General features: G+C 53.5%; 1 protein-coding gene across 9 annotated transcripts in view; it reads right to left on the reverse strand.

Annotated features, from left to right (window-relative positions):
- The window catches only part of SRCIN1 (SRC kinase signaling inhibitor 1), a 75406-nt gene extending 70063 nt beyond the window's left edge, over positions 1 to 5343 (reverse strand). For 7 of the 9 annotated variants that reach the window (XM_031934266.1, XM_031934260.1, XM_031934263.1 and 4 more), the window contains exon 1: positions 5081 to 5343. The gene's annotated coding sequence lies outside the window, so the exon portion shown is untranslated. The remainder of the gene's footprint in view (positions 1 to 5080) is intronic. The other 2 variants (XM_026448556.2, XM_031934264.1) reach the window with 1 other exon arrangement.
- Positions 5344 to 21919: the final 16576 nt, after the last annotated feature.

Below are 21919 nucleotides of genomic sequence, written 5' to 3' on the forward strand. Positions count from 1 at the left end.
ACACACACACACACACACACACACACACACACACACACACACATCCCTAAGTGCTCAGCAGCCCTTCCTGGACTCTGACAATTATGGCACCTGACAGACCATAATAGTTAACCCAGGCCCATCCCTTCTAAGGACACTTCCCCGCCCCCAACTTGGCTTCTCAACCTTCCAGACAGTCCTCGAAAGCAGGGCCAGAGTTGGAGAAAGGAAGGGGCGGCAGACAATGGGAGGGGCGGTCAGAGGGAGGAAGGAGGAGGCAGAAGAAGAGACAGGGAGACAGGGTTAGAGAGAGAGAGACAGCAGGAAGGGCAGCGCGGGAGAAATGGAGGGGCAGGGAGCGGCAGGGGAGGAATGGGGAGACGGAAAGGCACAGAGGGGAGATGGGGGAGGGGCGAAGACTGAGGGCATCCAGGGGAGCACTCTGGAGCCCAGGTATCGGGTAGAGGAACCCTGACCCCGAGGTTCTAGGCTGCTTGGCAGGAGTTAGGGACCATGCCCCTGCCCCTCTGCCCACCTCCCCAGAAACTCCCCTGGCTGCCAGGAACTCAGTCCTCCCTCCTTCACTGCCTCCCTCCCTTCCTCCCTCGGGGCAGGCACTGCTTCCCAGCCAAATCCGAAGCCTTCATCTCCGCTTCTCAGAGCTTGGAATGAAAGAAGGGGAAGCGAGTACAGCCCTCAAACCCGCTGACGGCCAGATTTTTATTATCTTTGCTCAAATGGGCCCTAGGAAGCCAATGAGGGATTCTTCAAAGAGCATCTAAGTGCCTCATTGAAGCCTGCACCTGCACCAGCCCACCCACAGCAGCCAGCCAGGACTTGGGGGGCACAACCTGTCCCCCACCCCCCACAAATCCTAGAGTCCAGAGCCTCGGCTACCGGGAGCCTCACCCTCAGCAGCTTGTATCCAAGCAGGGGTCCCTAGGTCAGGAAACCAGGCTTAAAGCTAGACTTAAGTCTGCTGGGCCTCTGAGGCAGTCTCTGTCCCTCTCTGGGCCTCAAGGACATAAATGAAAGAAGAAAACAGATCTCCTTGCCAGGGCTTGGAGGAGATAAATGCTTGGGATTCCTCGAAAGAGCAGCTTTTATGGCAAGCCCTGGATCCTTCCCCTGAACTCCCTGCCTGCCCAACACCCACAGGCCCCTTTGCAGGAGCGCCCCCCACCACATCTGCCTCTTCACGTGCCCCGGGCCCACTACCCAGGGTGACAGACGCCATGAACTGTTCTTCCTTGAGCCCCAAACTCAGCTCCCTCCGTTCAAATCCTCAACACTGTCTCCCTTCTTTCCCCAAAACCTAACCTGGGGTGGGGGTGGGGGCTCAACAAACTGGGTACTTCAAAGAGCCCAGCCCCCTCCCTCCCAAGCACTTCCAGGGCTGGGGTTTTGGCAGAGAATGCCAAGGTTGGCATGGGCAGACGGCAGCCATGCCACCCCCACCCTCTAGCTCTGACCACACTGTCGATGCCCACAGCCAAAGAAGGAATCAATGGTTCTAATTAAACCCTTTTTCCAGGGTGGGTCCCTGGCGAGAGAGGGAAGAGGGAGAGAGAGAAAGAGAGAGACGGAGAGACAGGGAGAGCGCATCAGAGAGTTCCTGCATCCCAGTGCCCAACCCAGTAATCTGCACATCTTTAAGATGCCAGGAACCCAGCAGGGATCAGGCCACGGAGACCCCAGACCCTCTGCATTAGGCAAGGAGGCAAGTAGAGGGGCAGGGGAAAGCCTGAGGTGGGGGTAGCTCTTTGAGAGGCTCATTCTAGTGACCCTTCCCCTAGTGGAGTATCCCCCTCCACTCAGCACTCCCCGAGGACCACAGTTGCCTTTTGCAGATAGAGCTCCAGGGCACAGAGAGTGGGAGCCAGAAGGGGGATTTGTGCCTCCATCCCAGCCTTGAGGGTCATCACAGAGAACCAGCCATCGTGGAAAGGGCGGAAGGAGCAAGAATTGTTGTGGGGGGGACTGGACAAAGACCCTCTTGTCCCCAAGGCAGGGTGGCAGGAAGCCAGGGCAAAGCCTTTGCACTTGCTGCCAATGGTGCCTGGGTGCCAGGCGGTCTGGGTGGGGATGGCGGGGTGGGGGGTAGTGGTGGTGGATCTTATTATTGGAATCCCTCCCCTTATGCCCAGAGCCCTCACCCCATCCCTTGCTTCTACCCCAGACCACTAGCTAAGTCTCTGTCCCCAGCAACTCTCAGCTTGCCTGGAGAACTCCTTCCTGTGTGAATGTTCCTTTCCGTGTCCCTGACACCTGTACGGAGTGGCCCATCACCAACCAGAACCAGCAAAACCCCTCAAATGCACCATAGCTGCTCCCCACATACAACCACACCAGAAACCACCACCATCATAGCTGCCACCAGTGGTGACAGCCTCACAATCTCCATCAAATGCATCATCAATTTTTTAAAGACCAACAAGAGGGAAAGGGACGGGAATAAGATAAACTGAGGCACGGAATTAGACAGCAAAGCAGTTGGCTCAAGGTCACGCAGACCAAGATACCAAGAGTCAGGAAGAAGGTATCCTGACGACCCCCAAAAAGTGCTCAAACCCCACCCAAACGAGCATTCAGGCCCACAAACCTGGAAGTCTGATCAGCTTCCCTCATTCCCAAGCCTCACCTGTTTCTCCCTTCCCCAAAACAGACAGCAGCTCCTCCATCTCCTTTTGAAAGGCTGCTGCCAGAAACCCCCAATCCCAGCTCGGGGAGCCCACTTTCCTTAAAGTTGGGGTGCTGCAGGACCTCCTTGTCCCACAACATTTGAGGAGAGGGGCTGGGAAGATTCCCCTCCTTGCACACTTCCCCGCGCCTGCTCACCTGGCTCCCCTCGGCCCCCAGGGTCCCTCGGTCCAGGCTCCTCCCTGGGAGAGCGGGCTCTGCCCTCCGCCGTCCTCTCCCACCAGGCCAGGGCAAAGCGTCGGAGGCACTGCCAGGGCTGCATGGGGAGGCGTGGGGCTGGGGGGCGCGCACCAGCAGCCTCACACGCCCCGCCGGGCCCTGACAGCCGAGCTGCGGAGGCACCCGGCCTGTCCCCTCTGCTTCCACCAGCATCCTGCTGCCCCCACCGACAGGACTCGGAGCTGGCCCGGGAGCTTCTGACGTAGCAGGGGGGTGCGTGGGAGGGGAGGGTGGGCCACGGTGGTGCGTCCCCTTCCCAGCCCCACCCTCCACCCCTCAGCCGCCTGCAGTCCCTATCTTCTCACTCACCCTAGATGCCCTCCCCAGCTGGGGGCGCCCTCCCCTGCCCTCTGGCCTCTGCGGGGGGAGGGGTTAAGATTAAATAGCCCCTCCCTAAACCCCTCCCTCTCGTGGCCCTCCCTACTCGCTGGTAGAGCGGGGAGCTGGTCCCCAGTTTCTGCAACTGCTGCTGAGGCTCAGAGGTCTCCAGGGCTAGGGCCTCAAGATGCGGGGAGCTGGGGTGTGTGGAATACGGGCTTGTATCCTGGCAACGCGGTCAATCCCAGAACTCACTCATCCCCTTCTGTCCCTGGGGGCTGGTGCAAGGGCCCACCACCACCATCCTAGCCCGTGCACCCCATTCTGGGAGCTGAGGGAGGGAGGCCTTTGATGCACCCCTCACTTCTCCATTCCCTTCCCCTCCCCCTGCATCCTCCTCTTCCCCCACCTCGGATGGACGCTCCCCTCCCCCCAACCCTGCTCAACATCCATCCCCCTTCTTCTCCTCCCCCCTCCCCCCTCCATACAAGCCCCTTTACAGTTGAACTCCTCTGGCCCCCACCCCGGGGCGTCGTGAGGCCCTCCCCACCCTGCCTCCTTCTCTGGTCCCAGCACTCCTCTCGCCTGGGTCCTTCTCCCAAGCCCAGCGCACAGCGGTCCCCTGCCCCCCACACACCTGCACCCCAGCATCCCTAGCCCCGCCGGCCACCGCCTCCCTGGCCCGGCCGCCGCCCCCGCCCCCGGCCGAGGGGGAAAACACACAAAGAAAACAGAAATACCTTCCACTTAAGCATGGAGGCACATTAGGGAGGAGAGAGACAGGGACATGCCTTGGGACGGAGCGTTCCCCATCGGGCGGGGGCGCGGGGGGCGGGGGCCCCGGGCCGGCCTGCCTGGCGCTCGCCCTCTCGCCGCCTCGCGGGCTCCTCGCTCGGCCCCAGCCCCGGGGCGCGGTGCCAGGCGGGCGGGCCGGGGGCGCGGGCCCCGCCGGGGTGGACCAGCTGGGAGGGCGCCGGCGGCCGGGCGTGTGGGTGCGCGCGCGCGCGGGCGTGTCACCGAGTGTGCGAGAGCGAGTGTGTGTGTGTGTGTGTGTGTGTGTGAGTGCGCGCGCGCGCGGGCCGGCGCGGGTGTGTCACTGCGGGCGGGCGCGCGCGCGGCGCGGGCGCGCGCGTGTGGCCGGAACGTACAAAGGGCCGCCCGGGGCGGCGGAGGCGGGGGAGGGGAAGGGGCACTGCGCCTTCTCGCTCCCTCCAGCAGCACGGCGGGATCCCGCAGCGCGCGGCCGGGGCCGGGCGCGAGGCACGCTCACTCTCCTTCCCGCGCCACCTGCTTCTCCCACCCCAAGTAGTCTTCGCACCACGATGGAGACAAATACGTTGACCAGGGACCGGGAACACTTGGAGGGTGGGGGACTCCTGGGTCTCCAAGCCCGGGCGCGCCTAGGGATGGAAAGGCTCTCGGGGCTGGGTGGGGAGGCGGGGCGGCGAGACTGGGGGCTCTCTTCAGCCAAGGTGACCTCGGAAACCAACAGCCGCCCCATGCCGGGAGCGCCTAGATCCTCCTCTGCTTCTGCCGCGCGACCCCTCGCCCCACCGCGCCTAGAAGCGGCTCAGTCAGAGGGTCTGGGCTCCCCAGCGCCGCCTGCTGGGCCGCCTCCTGGCCCCGGCTCCGGGTTGCGGCCCCTCCTGCAGGCGTGCTCGGGAACTGCAGGCGCGCGTGCTAGCAGGGAGGTGGTCCGCGCCCCTCCGGCCAGTGAGACCCCATGGCAGGACGCTCCAGCGACGGTCCCTGCTCACGCCTCGCTTGGCGGCGCCACTGCCGCCTCTACCGCAGCCGGCAGAGCACTAGCTCGGCTCCACCCTGCCGTCCCCCGCCCCTCCGCGTCCCACCTTCGTTGGCCTACCTGTTGGCTCCGCAGACTTCTCCAGCGCTGACCCAGACCCAGACCCAGACCCAGGCCCGCACAGACACCTCGTGCTCCAGCGGTCCCCTCCCTCCCTCGCTCCGATGCTCTGACCAGTCCCTTCTCTCTTAAGCTTTCTTGGGGAGGAGAAGGTGGGCTGAGTCCCCTGTCCCTTTTATTTACTTCTGGCGTTTCCAAAAGCAGTTTAGGTGAGCAAGAGAGGGAACAGAGTACTTCTATTCACTATGGACCATCAGGCAGAGTGGCAGGCAGGCAGAGAGCCCAGGAGAGGAGACCCCACCCCAAGTGGCCCAAATGACAAACCGGTTTCCCCACTTCCTGGTCTACCCAGTTGCAACCTTAATCTGGGCTCTCCCAATTTCCTGTCCACCCCCCCCCCCCCCCCCCCCCCGCCGGCCTGCCCCTGAGCCAACCACATGCCCAGCTAGGGACAAGGTCCCAGATTTCCCTTAGAGATCAATAACCAATTGCAGTAACTCAGATGCCAGAGCCAGGACCAGAGGAGAGGCCCTTCCTAGCTCCAGCAGCACAGATCAGGAAGACAGCCAAGAGCTGTGTCCTTGGACATACAGTCTGGGCACACGACCCCAGCGGCCGGCACCCTGACTTCTTCCCTCCTGGGCCAACTGCCTCTCCCTCTGCCAACTGGATGGTGCCCATCTTTTGGCCTCTGAGAGCACAGTGGGCATCCATCCAGCGCCCTGCCTGGCTGCCTGCCCAGGATGGGCATGGGAGGCAGCAGGCTCTGTATGGGGGAGGCTGAGGGGAGGCAGGGGTAGCTTCCCCTCAGCACACGGACACCACCTCCCAACCGGCTGGAAGCCCAGAGCTCTGGCACATGTCGCTCCTCCATTCAGACTCCCCACCCACCGACTGCCCAGGACTCCTGCCCTTCACCTCCCCCCAACTCAGATTCCCCCCAAGGAACAAGATTTCTTCCCTCCCCCACTTTGTGCATAAGGGGAAGAAAATCAGCAGGTGCTCTTCCCATAATCTCTAATTTAACCCTCTCAACAGCCTGACAGAAGTGAGCATTTTCAACCCCCTATCAGAGAGATACAGCCAATCGCCCAGTGTAAGAGCAGCAAAGTTGAAATTCAAACCCACATCTGCCTTACGCAAAAGCTCCCCGCCTGTCTTCTATCACCATCATCTCATAACCCGGTGGGCTGCCACAGCAGGGACACAAAGTCTCATAACCATACAGTTGTTAGAAGAGAACTGGGATATGGAATGTGGCTGAGAGTTAAGATGTATAGCCATGTCATAATCAGGAAGGAGACAGGGATCTGGTCCTGTTGTGGGGAGAGTGACCTGAGACATTACCTCTAGTTGACCATTGAAAAGATGCTTGTGCCATCGAGTGGAGATTTGCCTGCCCAACCCCACTGGCTTGGGGTGGAGTGGGAAATGTTCTGTGATGCAGCCCCCAGGGATTGGGAGCAGTTCCAAAGGTGTCAGCAGAATGAAGCATCCATTTTTACCCACCCTAAGGTGAGCTCGCTCATCATGAAGGCCACCTCCATAGTGAGGCGCTTAAATCAGATATATGTAATATTTTTAATTTGTATAGCTCACCTTTTAATGATGAATCCTTAGCATTTCTGATCATCTTCATAGCTGTCAGCTCATTTGAGACCCTTCTCCCCTCTCCTCCCCAAAGATGCTTTGTCCACACCCACCCCACCCAGCTGACTCCATGGGTCACCCAGAGGGGTGAGAAGGGATACAGCTCCCTGAATAGAACCCAAGGTCCCAAGGCCGAAAGTGGAGTCAGAGAACATATGGCCTGGCACCATCACCCCTCATTGACCCCAAGAAAAATAGTTGCCTTTCCCTCCTCCCACCAGGTCTCAAAAGAAGGGGTTCCTGGTGGAGAGAGAAGGCTGGGGACACCATCTCCACTGATCAGGGCGAAAGCAACAGGTATTACTTCAGCTGAGAGATGAGAATTGCTCCTGTAAGCTGGCATGGTGCCCAGGCACAACCAATTTGCCAGCTGCCTCCACCTGAGATGCCTCAGGTGCCACCCCACCCCCGCTCTCATTCCTCAACAGGTAACTTCCTTCTGGTCCCCCTCCCCTGTGCCTCTGGCAGTGTATTTGGTTGGGAGAGGGCAGCTGGCATGTTTGAGGCTTGGAACAGCAGATCCTAACCACTCACCTTGCCTCCCCAAACGTCCCACCCAGTCCTCACCTGTTCCTGGGAGTCTGCAAGAGACAGGTTATGGCGGTACACCCCAGAGGAGAGAATTCTCAGCCTTGCCTCTCATTCCCCAAGATGCAATAGGAACAGGGATTGCATCTGGAGAAACATCTGGCCAAGTAAAGGGAGGTGGGCCTTGGGGTGGGCAGAGAGGGGCATCTGGGCCTCTAGGAGAAGGCACAGGGTGATGTGGAAATAATGGCTGGGACACCCCAAACTGCTCACTCTGCTGTTTTGGAGCACCCCCAGTGCAGTATCCTTGAGAAAGCCCCCAGTCCGTGAGGCTGTTGTCTGGCCAGGCATTTCATGAGACCCCAAGGAACCATCCACATTCCACTAAGGGGGGCCTGCAGACAGTGAGGGCCTGGGGACCTGGTCCTATTCTGGGGCAAGTAAACAGGGGCAGTGACGTGGCACCTGGGGCACAAGAGGGGTGGGGGAGGAGCCAAAGAGGAGGAGGGTGCTTCCCCCTGCCCCAGGCCTGCATCTGGGGGTTTCTGAACACAGCCTGGTCTTCCAGAGCCCCTAAGCCTCCCTTCTCACATTCCTCACCCTCCTGTTCCTCCTCCCACTCCATAGGAGACGAGGGAGGGACAGTAAATTTCTAAAGACCATCCCCCCCTTCCCTGCTTGTTATTGTAATGAATGCTAATGATGCTCCCTAATTGATGCCCTCATTAGCACATCAAACCCGCTTTCTGAAGAATGGAGAGAGAAAGTGGAGTCAGGTTCTCTGGGGTCGGAGCTGTAGCCAGCCTCCTCCAGAGAACCTTATCCTGATGCTTCTGGCAGGGAGGGACCGGAGTAGGGGCTTGGAGTGAAAAGCCGACCGAGGTGTTCCCCTCCCAGTGGGAATTTCCTGAACACAAGGCTCTCTTCCCTGTCTGATGGCAAAGGTTCCATCTGTCTCATCAGACTGGGAGCTCCTTGAGTCAGGCACCTTGCCCCCCTCACTAAGCCAGGGCTCCCCCTATGGTAGGGCAGTGGCTCTCAAAGTGATTGGAAAAGCCCAGTCGCCTGGAGGGCATGTTAAACCAGGGATTGCTGCCTGCCCTCCAAGGTCTCAGATTCAACAGATTTGAGGAGGGGCCTGAGAATTTGCATTTCTTTTTTATTTTCCTTTCTTTTCTTTGTCTTTTTTTTTTTCTTCTTTTTTTTTTTTTTGAGATGGAATCTCACTCTGTCACCCAGGGCGGAGTGCAGTGGCTCGATCTCGGCTCACTGCAACATCTGCCTCGTGGGCTCAAGTCATTCTCCTGCCTCAGCCTCCAGAGTAGCTGGGATTACAGGCACCCGCCACAATGCCCAGCTAATGTTTGTATTTGTAGTAAAGACTGGGTTTCACCATGTTGGGCAGACTGGTCTTGAACTCCTGACCTCAGGTGATCCTTCCTCGGCATCCCAAAGTGCTGGGATTACAGACGTGCCCCACCCTGGCAATTATTTAATTAATTAATTAATTTATTTATTTATTTTAAGATGGAGTTTCACTTTTGTTGCCCAAGCTGGAGACTGGAACTGGATCCCTGATCCCCTGCTGTGTGCCAGTCCATGCTCTGTGATGCTGATGCCAGTGGATCTCCCTTCTCTGTAGGAGGAAAGAATAATGGCAAGGGAGAGGGTTCCTAGCACCCACCTCACTCTGGGTGACCTCCCAGGGCCTAACTGGGGAGAGGGGCTTGTGGCCACAGTCCATGAGCATGCGTGCAGCTCCCCACCTCTTCCCTTCCCATTTGGTCCCCTAGGCATAAGAATTGTCGGGTTGGGGCCAGGCGCAGTGGCTCACCCCTGTAATCCCAGCACTTTGGGAAGCCGAGGCAGGAGGATCACCTGAGGTCAGAAGTTCGAGACCAGACTGGCTAACATGGTGAAACTCTGTTTCTACTAAAAATACAACAAATTAGCTGGGCGTGGTGTCAGGTGCCTGTAATCCCAGATACTTGGGAGACTGAGGCAGGAGAATCACTTGAAACCGGGAGGCAGATGTTGCAGTGAGCTGAGATCACGCCATTGCACTCCAGCTTGGGCAATAAAAGCGAAACTCCACCTCAAAAAAAAATTAAAAAGTATTGTTGGAGTGGGGCCGGGGGCCGTGGCTCACGCCTGTAATCACATCATTTTGGGAGGCCAAGGCGGGTGGATCACCTGAGATCAGGAGTTGAGACCAGCCTGGCCAACATGGCAAAACCCTGTCTCTACTAAAAATACAAATATTAGCCAGGCGTAGTGGCATGCACCTGTAAGCCCAGCTACCCGGGAGGCTGAGGCATGAGAATCACTTGAACCTAGGAGGCGGAGGTTACAATGAGCCAAGATCACACCACTGCACTCCAGCCTGGACGACAGACCATGACTGTTTCTCAAAAAACAAACAAACCAAAAAAGAATTGCCTGGGTGGATGGGTGAGTGAACTGCAACCTTAGTGCTATAGTTGGGGGAGGAGGGAGAGAGGAGACTGGAGCTGCAGTGGAGAGATGGAGGACGAGGGGATGGGGCAAACAGAAGTGGGATGAAGAGAAGGTGAGATGTGCAGAAAAACGGAAGAAAAGGGAAGAAGAGGGGAAGCAGGGGGAGGGGATGAAAGAGAGAAGAGAGGGAGAGGTGTAAGGAGAAATGGAAAGAGTGAAAGAAGGCCTAGGACAGGGAAAGGGAAAAAAGAAGAAAGATGAGGCCAGGGCAGGGAGGAGGAGAAGGAAGGTACAGTCTGTATCTGTCCTTAAGAGGACATATTATGAGACACTGAGGCCCAGGTACACCACAAGCCCAACTCCTGCAGGGCCACACCCAGCTTGACTTTAAAGCTCTAGATTTCACCATCTGATTCACATGTCTTGGGGAAAAAAATGGAAGCCTCCTCCCACCTCCAGCTAGCTGCCCTCCCAGGCCTACCAACCAACCTTAGAAGACTGTGGCAGAAGGTGCGGGGAATGGAGCCAGTACTATCCTGATCTGTTTTACACCTGCTAGCACCTAGTAACCATCTCCTTGCCTTCCAAGGTTATAGCACTCCCCTACTTAATGATGAAAGTAGGAAGAATTCTCACGCATTGCTGATGGGAATGTGAAATGGTTGAGCAGCTATGGAAAGCAGTTCGGCAGTTCTTTAAGCATAGAATGACCCTATGATCCAACAGCCCAAATGTCCTTCAGTGGACGAATGGATACACAAATTGTGGTATATCCATACAATGGAATACTATTCATCCATAAAAAGGAATGAAGTACTAATACATGCTTCAACATGGATGAACCTCAAAAACAACACGCTGGCTGGGCACTGTGGCTCAAGCTGTAATCCCGGTGTTATGAGAGACCAAGACAGGAGAATTCCTTGAGACCAGACATTTGAGGCCAGCCTGGGCAATGTGGCAAGCCCCTATCTTTACAAAAAAATCTCCAACCCCCACCAAAACATCATGCTAAGTGAAAGAAGCCAGTCATTAAAAGTCATATATTGTATGATTCCATTTATATGAAATATTCAGAATAGATAAATCCACAGAGATTTGCCTGGAGAGATGGGAGAACAGGCAGCAGCTGTTAATGGGTATGAGGTTTCCATTTGGGGTGATGAAAGCATGTTGGAACTATATAGAGTTGATGGTTGCAAAGTATTATGAAAGCACTAGCTGGGCGTGGTGGCTCACATCTGTAATCCCAGCACTTTGGGAGGCCGAGGCAGGCAGATCACCCAAGGTCAGGAGTTCGAGACAGCCTGACCAACGTGGAGAAACCCCATCTCTACTAAAAATACAAAATTAGCCGGGTGTGGTAGTGCATGCCTGTTATCCCAGCTACTCTGGAGGCTGAGGCACGAAAATCGCTTGAACCCAGGAGGTGGAAGTTGCGGTGAGCCAAGGTCACGCCATTTCACTCCAGCCTGGGCAACAAGAGTAAAACTCCGTCCCCCAAAAAAAACAAAGCTCTAAATGCTTTGTTTTCTAAATGAGTTTTTCACTTTATAATGGTTACTTTTATTAATATACTATGTAAATCTTGCCTCAAAAAACAAAGTAATAATGAAAGTAGGAGTCTGCCAGGGAATTCAATGAGTAGAACCATCTGAAAAGTTCAGCCTATCTTCTTTGGAACAAGAGCTTGTGCCTACATGAGTCACAGGCTTTCCCGGTGTGCTGGAACACTGGGCACTGCTCCAAGGACTCTCAGAAGATGCTCGTAGGGCCTTGGGATGTTTTCTGGCCCCAGGCTGCTTCCCGAAGCCTCTTCCTCTGCCTGGCCCTCACTCCATGGGGGCTTCCCTTTCGGGTTCCTGCCTCCCAAGCAGGTGGCAGATAGGTGATCTGTGCTTCGCATCTTCAGCTAACATCGTGCCATCTGCCCCAGTGGCAGCTCCACCCCTTCTTGATCCTTTGCTCCAAACATAGCTTCCAAAGCCCTCTGGTTTTCTTTACCACAGATTTTTTTTTTTTTCTTTTGTAAGTGCAGTGGCACGATCTTGGCTCACTGCAACCTCTGCCTCCCGAGTTCAAGTGATTCTCCTGCCTCAGCCTCCTGAGTAACCGGGATTACAGGCACGTGCCACCAAGCCCAGTTAATTTTTGTATTTTTAGTAGAGATGGGGTTTCGCCATGTTGGCCAGGCTGGTCTTGAAATCCTGACCTCAGGTGATCTGCCTACCTTGGCTTCCCAAAGTGCTGGGATTACAGGCCTAACACATATTGTTTTAATCACCCCATAAGTGAACCTCCTGCTCTCTGGAATCTCACATTCCCCACAGCGCTCTCCCCACGTGCCAGGCCCTGGGCTGCCTGCTCAGGGTGCAGCAGAGTGGGGAGGAGTTCCAGGGTGAATCAGGCTGTTCACTGCTCCTCCCTGCTCCAAAGCTTCCTATAGCCCCTTCTGCTCAAAGATCTTCCATGGCTCCCCATTCTCACACCAATGGATTATAGGAATCTGAACCCTTTGAGGTCTTAACAAAAGTTTTGCATTCTCTGTAAATAAATAAACATATGTTCCCATCTACAAGAAATGAGTGGGCCTCTTTGACCTCTGCAGCCTATCCAAGGACCCCTAGGGCAGAGCTACTCAAAGTGTGGTCCACAGACCAGTGCCAGCCGCTGGTTCGCAAGAAAACAGAAATGGAGAGCAAGCATTGAGAAACCTTTACAGCAATTGCCTAGATGTATACTTTTACTGTATTTTACAAAAATATGGGTATACAATCAATTGGAAATTTTTTTAAAAGGCAAGGGTGGTCCTTCATTACAGAGTTTGAGAAGCACTACCCTAAGGACCCTTTCACCTTTGGTGAGAATGCTGACCTACTCCATAAACTCAGACTGGTATTCCAGGTCCTCCACGACCCCATCCTCTAATCTTTCCAGCCTTATTTCTGGCTGCCTCCCGCAACACAACACAACACACACACACACACACACACACAATATCTTCCCTTCACACTCCATGTCTTTGCCCATACTGTTCCCCTCCATGGGGTTGTCCTTTCCTTCCTCTGCACCTGTTGACACCTGACTCTGGCCTCAAAGCCCAGCTCAAATTCCATTTCCTCAGTAAAGCCTTTCCAAATTCCAGCCCCTTCCTTCCTTACACACATGAGCAAACACACAAATATATTCTAGCTGAACTTTGCACTCCCCTGGGCTTTCCTAACACCCTTGTAGCTTTCTTTGTGGCCGTCTGTCTCCTAGCCAAGGCAGAGCTGTGGTTCTCTCTGCCGGTGCCTCCTGGCCTCTCCCCCTCTGGGGTGTCCAGCACCTCACTGCATGGATTCCAGGTATTGCTGTCCTGATTTGTACCCCACTCCCCGGGCCTCTCCTGTGGCTGCTCCTCTGTGTCTACCCATCTTCTGTGCTGGCCCCTCTGAGCTCCCCTCAGCGAGGGCTCCATCCCACTCCCTGCCCCACTCCTGACTTCACCTCATCACCTGGGAGATCCAACCCTCTCAGCAATAACTGCTGGTATATGACTGGGGCCAAAACTTAATGACATCTTAACATGTTAAGAACTATGAAAAAGGCTGGGTGTGGTGGCTCACGCCTGTAATCCCAACACTTTGGGAGGCCGAGGTAGGCGGCTCATGAGGTCGAGAGATCCAGACCATCCTGGCCAACATGGTGAAACCCCATCTCTATTAAAAATACAAAAATTAGCTGGGCATGGTGGCACACACCTGTAGTCCCAGCTACTCAGGAGGTTGAGGCAGGGGAATCGCTTGAACCCGAGAGGCAGAGGTTGCATTGAGCCGAGATTGCGCCACTGCACTCCAGCCTGGCAACAGAGTGAGACACTGTATCAAAGAAAAAAAAAAAGAAAGAAAGAAAGAAGGAAAGTAAAAAAAAATACATTTTGCTTATTTTTAATTTAATTTTATTTTTTGGAGACAGAGTGTTGCTCTGTTGCCCAGGCTGGAGTGCAATGTCTTGATCTTGGCTCACTGCAACCTCCACCTCCCAGGTTCAAGTGATTCTCCTGCCTCAGCCTCCTGAGTAACTGGGATTACAGGCGCCCACCACCACGCCCAGCTAATTTTTGTATTTTTAGTAGAGATGGGGTTTCGCCATGTTGGCCAGGCTGGTCTCGAACTGCTGCTCTCAGGTGATCCGCCTGCCTCGGCCTCCCAAAGTGCTGGGATTACACGCATGAGCCACCACGCCGGGCCCATAAGTGTTTCAAATGAATCATTATTTCTAGTTTTGCCCTGATTAGCGGATCCACAACAACCAATCTTCCTCGATTTGGCCACATTTTTCTATTTGTACGTCAGCTGGAGAAACGGAGGCAGAGAAGGGCCTCCATAGAATCCAAAGTTGGGCCTGAAAGCAGGAAGAAGCTCAGCTTCACCTGTAATTCTAGCACTTTGGGAAGACGAAGCTGGAGGATTTCTTGAGCCCAGAAGTTTAAGACCAGCCTGGGCAACATAGTGAAACCCCGTCTATAAAAAGTAAAAATTAAAACAAAAAAATTAGCCAGGTGTGGTGGTGCACACCTGTAATCCCAGCTACTCAAGGGGCTGAGACAGTAAGGTCACTTGAGCCCAGGGGGTGGACACTGCAGTGAGCGATGAATGCACCACTGCACTCCAGCCCGGGCAATAGAGTAAGACCTTGTCACAAAAACAAAAGAAGAAGAGGAAGGAGGAGGAGGAGGAGGAAGAAGGAGAAGGAGAAGGAGAAGGAGAAGGAGAAGAAGAAGTAGTAGTAGTTTGGCTTCATCAGAGTTAAAAATGCCTCAAGAATTGTGCCCACCTTGAGAAACAGAGGGAAGGAGGGCATGTTTCATCTGAAAAGGGAGAAACTAAAATAATGATCACCGTGTGTGTGAGGGAGGAGACAAGCCAGGGAACACTCTAGGGGCTTCATGTCAGCAAGAGAGACTGAAATTAGCTCTAAGTGTGAACCTCCTGGCAGTGCAGGAAGGATGATGAAGGCCTGGCACCACGGGGAGGATGCTGGGTGACTCCCTATTCAGAGACCATTCAACCAGGATTAAGGGTGGAGGCCCAGCCAGGCCTGCTGGGAGGCAGAGGACCACAGCAGGTGACCACTTAAGCTGCCATACAAGGGCAGAGCCTCGCCGACAGGGAGAGGCTGAGAAACAGATGATTATAATTATGATTATGATTATGATTATGATTATTTTGAGACGGAGTCTTGCTCTGTCACCCAGACTGGAGTGCAGTGGTGTGATCTCGGTTGACTGCAAGCTCCGCCTCCCGGGTTCACGCCATCTTCCTGCCTCGGCCTCCCGAGTAGCTGGGACTACAGGCACTCGCCACCATGACCGGCTAATTTTTTTGTATTTTTAGTAGAGACGGGGTTTCAACGTGTTAGCCAGGATGGTCTCGATCTCCTGACCTCGTGATCCACCTGCCTCGGCCTCCCAAAGTGCTGGGATTACAGGCATGAGCCACTGCGCCCAGCGAGAAGCAGATTATTAAGGCAGGGTCCAGAGCTTTAGAGTCTTCAAAGCAACCCCATAATCAAGGCTTCAAGGAGGCAAGCCAGGATTAGGAATAACCTGTTTTCCTGATGAGAAAACTGAAGCCCAGAGAAGTTAAGAAATTTGTTTGAGGCCTCACAGGTGAGCCAGGACTTGAGCCCAGACCCTCAGTCCTTAAGTCCAGTGAGATGACCCCCACTACCCTGCCTCTTGGGGCCAGAAGCTTCCCAGATAGGACTCAGGCCTCCTTTCTTGGTGGCTCTATCAACTTCCCTAGGCCTTCTGCACCCCCACACCCCCATGCCACCCTCTCCGCCAACACCCCAGCCACACAGCCCCAGAACAGGGCGGGGACCGCTGGGAGAGGCTGCAAATCCCTCTCCTAACAACTGAACTGAGGGAGGAAGGAGGTGGGAACAGGTCCCAAACTTCCATCTCACTTGTCCTCGCCTGTCTCCGTCTCAGACTCTCGTGATAGGAAAGTAGGCCAGTTTGGAATATGTCACGGATATTTTCAACAACCCCATCTGTACTATAGCTTCGCACACAGCCTACCGGGGTGGAGCCAGAGGCTTCCTGCCGGATGAGGAATACACCTGCTACCTCTGGGGCTCAGAGCCCAGATGGGGGCTGGGGACGTACACAGGGGACTCTGGAGGGCCAGGCATCCAGCAGTCAGGATAGGGCGGGACAGGAGACCAGCCGTGTCTGTCCTCTTCCCAGAGCAGCGGGAGCAGAACAGCTGGGACCTACGGACACCATTCTGCTGCCCTGCAACAGGGTGCCCTGCCAGCCTGGGGGTGGGGCACTGAGGAAGGAGCAATCAGTCCTCAGGGAAAGGGATCTGGAAAAGCTTTATAGGAGAGGTGGCTGAAATCTGAGTTGGGCCTTGAAAGCAAAGCAGGATTTTGCTGAGTGGAAAAGAGGAGGAGGGTGTTCCCGGCCAAGGGAGAATGTTGGGAAAGCTGGGGTCAGCGCACCGGGGTCAGCGCACAGGAGCCGGTATGGCTCAGGGGTAGAGGGCTGCCCAGGGAGCAGCATCAGGAGAGGTTGGGAGGGGGCAGGCTAGTGTTGGAGGAGCTGTGAATGGTGGATGCCCAGCTAAGGAGCTTCGGGTGGGCCCTGCAGGTGCCCATGGAGGCTTTTAAGTGACATGATTCAGGAAGAACATGTAGCTATGGGCAGGGAGGAGTCACCCTGGGAGACGCAGGGATGCAGAGGTTGAGTAAGTGTCTCTTCTGAACACCACATCCTTCTCCAGTTCACATCCTTCTCCAGTTCACTAGCAGGGTAACCTCTCCTGACTGGGGAGAGAGACGAATGTAAGAAATAAATTCCTTGTGGAAGTTTTAGTGACAGCCAGGCGAGGTGGCTCACGTCTGTGATCCCACCACTCTGGGAGGCCGAGGCAGGCAGATGACTTGAGCCCAGAAATTTGAGAACAGCATGGACACCATAGCAAAATCCCATCTCTACAAAATAAAATGCAAGAATTAGCCAGGCATGGTGGTTCCAGCTACTCGGGAGGCTGAGGTGGGAGTATCACTTCAGCCCAGGAGGCCAAGACTGCAGTGAACCATGATCATACCACTGCACTCCAGCCTGACCCACAGAGCAAGACCCTGTCTAAAAAAAAAAAAAAGAGAGAGAGAGAGTTGTTAGAGACTTACTAGCTCAAGGGGACCAAGGTCAGGTCAGGGATGCATTTCAGGGGATTCTCCTGGAAAGGCTGGCCCAGGGGGCACCCACATGCTTTTGTTTACTAAGCACCACCTGTTATAGGCACTTGGCAGCATGGCCTTATGTAACCTCATAACAAGCCCAAGCGGTGCATATGCTTCCCCCCTTTCTATTGATGTGGAAATAGAAGCTCAGGAAGTTCAGGTTCCATCCCCAAGGTCCCACAGCTTGTAAGTGGCATAAGAATTTGGGTCCATGTGTCTCCAGAGCCCAGTACATCCCCTTCATCTCTTACCACCTCCCAGAACAGAGCCACGACTCCCTTCCTAAGAAGGGCCCCAACCTTTACCCCCTCTCACTCTCTCTACCCAGATCCAGGGCTTCAGGGCCCCATGGCAACCCTACAACCCCAACTACACTAAGATAAAGAAACTGAGGCCCAGCAATGGCTCATACCTGTAACCCCAGCACTTCGGGAGGCCAAGGCGGGCAGATCACTTGAAGCCAGGAGTTCAAGACCAGTCCGGCCAACATAGTGAGACCCCATCTCTCCTAAAAATACAAAAATTAGCCAGGTGTGGTGGTGCCTGTAATCCCAGCTACTTGGGAGGCTGAGGCAGGAGAATCACTTGAGCCCAGGAGATGGACGCTGCAGTGAGCTGATATCATGCCACTGTCCAGCCTGGGTGACAGAGTGAGACTCTGTCTCCAAGACAAAACAAAACAAAAGAAACAGGTTCAGAAGCATCAAGTGACTTGCCTGACGACACAAGTTAATTTGTGATGTAGGCAGAATTCAGAGCCAGATCCCTTCTGCCTTACAGCCCTGTATCTCTGGCAGTTTATTTGGTCGGGAGGGGGCAACTGGCATGTTTGAGAGCACTCAGCCTCTGTGTTTCCCAGTTTCTTCATCTGTAAAATGGGCCTGGGAGGGTTAGTGAGAGTGCACAGATACAAGCCACTCAGCACAGTGCCTGGTATGCACTCAACACTCAACAAATATTTATTGAGCACCTACTAGGAGCAGCAGCATCTTTCAGTGGTTGGGGCGCAACCAGAAACAGAAACAATCTCCTGTTCTCTCAAAGTGGACATTAAGATGAGGATTGAGAGAATGGGCTAGAGGCACAGGGACGTGCCCTGTGGGGAAAAGAAAAGCCACCCCTTCAGTGCCCCATAAATGCTCCCACTAAGTCCCACCTTCTGGCTGTGGGAACTTGAGCAAGTCTCTCTGGCGTGTCTACGTGTGGATCTAGAAATTGGGAAGAAGGCGGAAGAAGCTCTCCAGTGTGCAGCTGCTATGGATTACTGTACTGCCAGCCTCCATGGTGAGCAGTCCTGCTCCATCCCCTGTGAGACCAGCAAAGCCCTTCCCAACCCTGCTCTGTTTTCGGCCACATCTGGGTCAGGCAGACGGATGCACCCTTTGCCTCCTGTCCCCTCCCTTCCAGGAACCCACAGCTGTGCTCCTTGTCCTGTTGCAGACTCACAGCTGCCCAGCCCCCGTCCAGGTCCTGCCCTGAACTGGATGCAAGCATCCTATCGGAGGCCGTAAGGGGCTGGTGTTCAAAGGTGTTCAAGGGACACCTTTGAGGACCTGACGCTGCCCTGCGCATCGGGCTCCAGCTCCTTACTTCCAAGGGGTGGGCTGCGCTTCTGGCCAAAATCAAGGAGCTCCTCTTAGAAGGACAAGGAAATCTAGGTCTAGCTCTAGGAACATAAAGTAATCATACTTGGGGTCATTCTTAAGCACTCAGGATATTATTCTATTTAATTCAATCTGCATGTATAAAACTCCATTTTAGAGTTGATAAAAGCGAGGCTCAGAAAAGTGAAGTGACTTGCCTGCAGCATTCAAAGCCCCTGTCTTCTTTACCTCCAGGCTGATGGAAACACTTGGCTCTGAGTCCCTGGACTGTGTGTCCAACTTCCAGGCCGTAGCTGGACTCCAGTCCCCAAGTGTAACCAGAGCCAGGGGAGCTGGGACCCCAGGACTGGGGAGAAAGAGTCTGGCACCTCCCCATGGCCGTTGTGGCTCACATTGTCCCTTCCAGGAACAGCTGCTGCTTAGTCTCCTTCACCCCCAATCACAGGGTCAGGAAGTGGGGCCACTGTTGGGAGGTGGGATCAGGCTCTTCCTAGTTCCCCATTGCTGCTTCCAAAACATCATTCTGTCATTTTTCTTGCAAAAGCCTCTGCTTTATCCATCTGTGCCACCCTCACTGTGCCACCCACAGTGGCCTTGTCCATTGCACCTGCAGTACTGCCTCTCATTTGTTGAAGCCTTTTGACATTCCAATTCCTAGCATATCCTGGGTAACTTCAAAGTCTCAGCCCCTCAGTGCCGTGACCTTCACATGCCTGATCACTTTCCACTGTACCCACAGCCTCGTTCCCATCTAGACACTGTTACCATCTGTATGTGCCCATGTTTTCCTCTCTGGAGCATCGTCCACTCCCTTTATTCAACGATTCGTCATACAACTGTTCTTCAATCCCCCATTAACTGATCCAGAGGTGCAGTCCCTATCCATCAGCTCCCCTCTGCCTTCACTCTTTTTTTTTTTTTTTTTTTTTTAATGAGGCAGGGTCTCACTCTGTCACCCAGACTGGACTGCAGTGGTGAGGTCTTGGCTCACTGCAACCTCCACCTCGTAGGCTCAAGTGATTCTCCTGCCTCAGCTTCCCAAGTAGCTGGAATTATAGGCATGCACCACTACCACCTGGATAATTTTTGTATTTTTAATAGAGACAGGGTTTCACCATGTTGGCCAGGCTGTTCTTGAACTCCTGACCTCAAATGGTCCACCCACCTCAGCCTCCCAAAGTGCTGGGATTACAGGCGTGAGCCACCGCGCCCAGCCCACTGTCTTCTCTTGTCAGCCCAGAGTTCCTGATTTGTCAGATCATCTTGATTCCCCACCCTCTGTCTTTCGGGGTTACACTTCTCTGACAAAAGCCAAACATTTGGACTTCTGATTTGAGATGGCCACCCTGAGCATGCATGTGTGCCCCTTCATCCTGGACAATCCCTTTGAAATGGCACACAAAAAAATATATCCTGGGGTCTTAAAACAGATTCGATTATACTGATAGCACAACCTAATGAAGAAGGAATCCATGACACCATAGAGGGCTCCACTAAGAGTGTGAGTTTTCCCCAAAGAGCCCTAGATTTGCATCTCAGCATGGGAATAAGGCAGGGATGTCCACCCCCTTCATCCCTAGTCAGCATTGTAGTTCAACCAGTGCAAGAAAGGGAAGAAGACATCAGATTTGAAAGGCAGCAGCAAGATGATCATTATTCACAGATGACATGAATTTCTATGTAGAAAATCTGATGGAATTTGTTAAGTGGCTATTAGAACTAATAAATAAGTTTAACGAGATTGTAGGAGATAAGACCAATATATAAAAATCGATTACATTTCTATATACTAGCAAGTGAACTATTGGAAATTGAAATTAAAAAAAAAAAAAAAAAGAAACCCTGTGTAGTAACATCCAAAAAATATGAACTATTTAGGGATAAGTCTGACAAAGGATATACAAGACTTGGTACCAGAAACTATGAAATTTGCTTAGAGGAATTAAAGACCTGAATATCATGCCTAGTCAGCATTGTAGTTCAGTTCAGCCAATGTAAGAAAGGGAAAAAGGCATCAGATTTGAAAGGCAGCAGCAAAATGATCATTATTCACAGATGGCATGAATTTCTACACAGAAAATCTGATGGAAGCTGGGCACAGTGGCTCACGCCTGTAATCTCAGCACTTTGGGAGGCCAAAGCGGGTGGATCACCTGAGGTTAGGAGTTCAAGACTAGCCTGGCCAACATGGTGAAACCCCGTTTCTACCAAAAATACAAAAATTAGCAGGGTGTGGTGGCAGGCACCTGTAATCCCAGCTAGTCAGGAGGCTAAGGCAGGAGAATCACTTGAACCCGGGAGACAGAGGTTGCAGTGAGCCAAGATTGCGCCATTGCACTCCAGCCTGGGTGACAGAGAGAGACTCTGTCAACATATAAAAATCGATTACATTTCTATATACTAGAAGGTGAACTATTGGAAATTGAAATAAAAAAAAAAAAAACCTGTATAGTAGCATCCAAAAACTATGAACTATTTAGGGATAAGTCTGACAAAGGATATACAAGACTTGATACCAGAAACTATGAAACTTGCTTAGAGGAATTAAAGACCTGAATGAATAGAGAAATATACCATGCTCATGAATCAGAAGACTTAATACTGTTAAGATGTCAACTCTGGCCGGGTGCAGTGGGAGAATGAGGTGGGCAGATCACAAGGTCAGGAGATCAAGACCATCCTGGCTAACGCAGTGAAACCCCATTTCAACTAAAAATACAAAAAATTAGCTGGGTGTGGTGGCAGGCACCTGTAGTCCCAGCTACTCGAGAGTCTGAGGCAGGAGAATGGCGTGAACCTGGGAGGTGGAGCTTGCAGTGAGCTGAGATCCCCCCATTGCACTCCAGCCTGGGCAACAGAGCGAGACTCCATCTACAAAAAAAAAAAAAAAAAAAAAAAAAAAGATGTCAACTCTTCCCAAACTGATCCATAAATGCAACACAATCCCAGTCAAACTTCCAGCAGATTTTTTGTTTAGAAATTGACAAGCTAATTCTAAAATTCTTATAAAAAGGCAAGGGACTGAGACCAAGCACAGTGCTCATGCCTGTAATCCCAGCACTTTGGGAGGCTGAGACGGGTGGATTGCCTGAGGTCAGAAGTTCAAGACAAGCCTGGGCAACATGGTGAAACCCCTTCTCTACTAAAAATACAAAACTTAGCCAGAACGGTGGCACACGCCTGTAATCCCAAGTACTCAGGAGTCTGAGGCATGAGAATCACTTGAACCCGGGAGGTGGAGGTTGCAGTGAGCCGATATCACACCACTGCACTCCAGCCTGGTTGACAGAGTGAGACTGTGTTGGAGGAAAGAAAGAAAGAGAGAGAGAGAGAGAGAGGGAGAGAGAGAGAGAGAGAGAGAGAG

The sequence above is a fragment of the Piliocolobus tephrosceles genome, chromosome 16 (genome assembly GCF_002776525.5).
Source record: "Piliocolobus tephrosceles isolate RC106 chromosome 16, ASM277652v3, whole genome shotgun sequence".
NCBI classification, from domain to species: Eukaryota; Metazoa; Chordata; class Mammalia; order Primates; family Cercopithecidae; genus Piliocolobus; species Piliocolobus tephrosceles.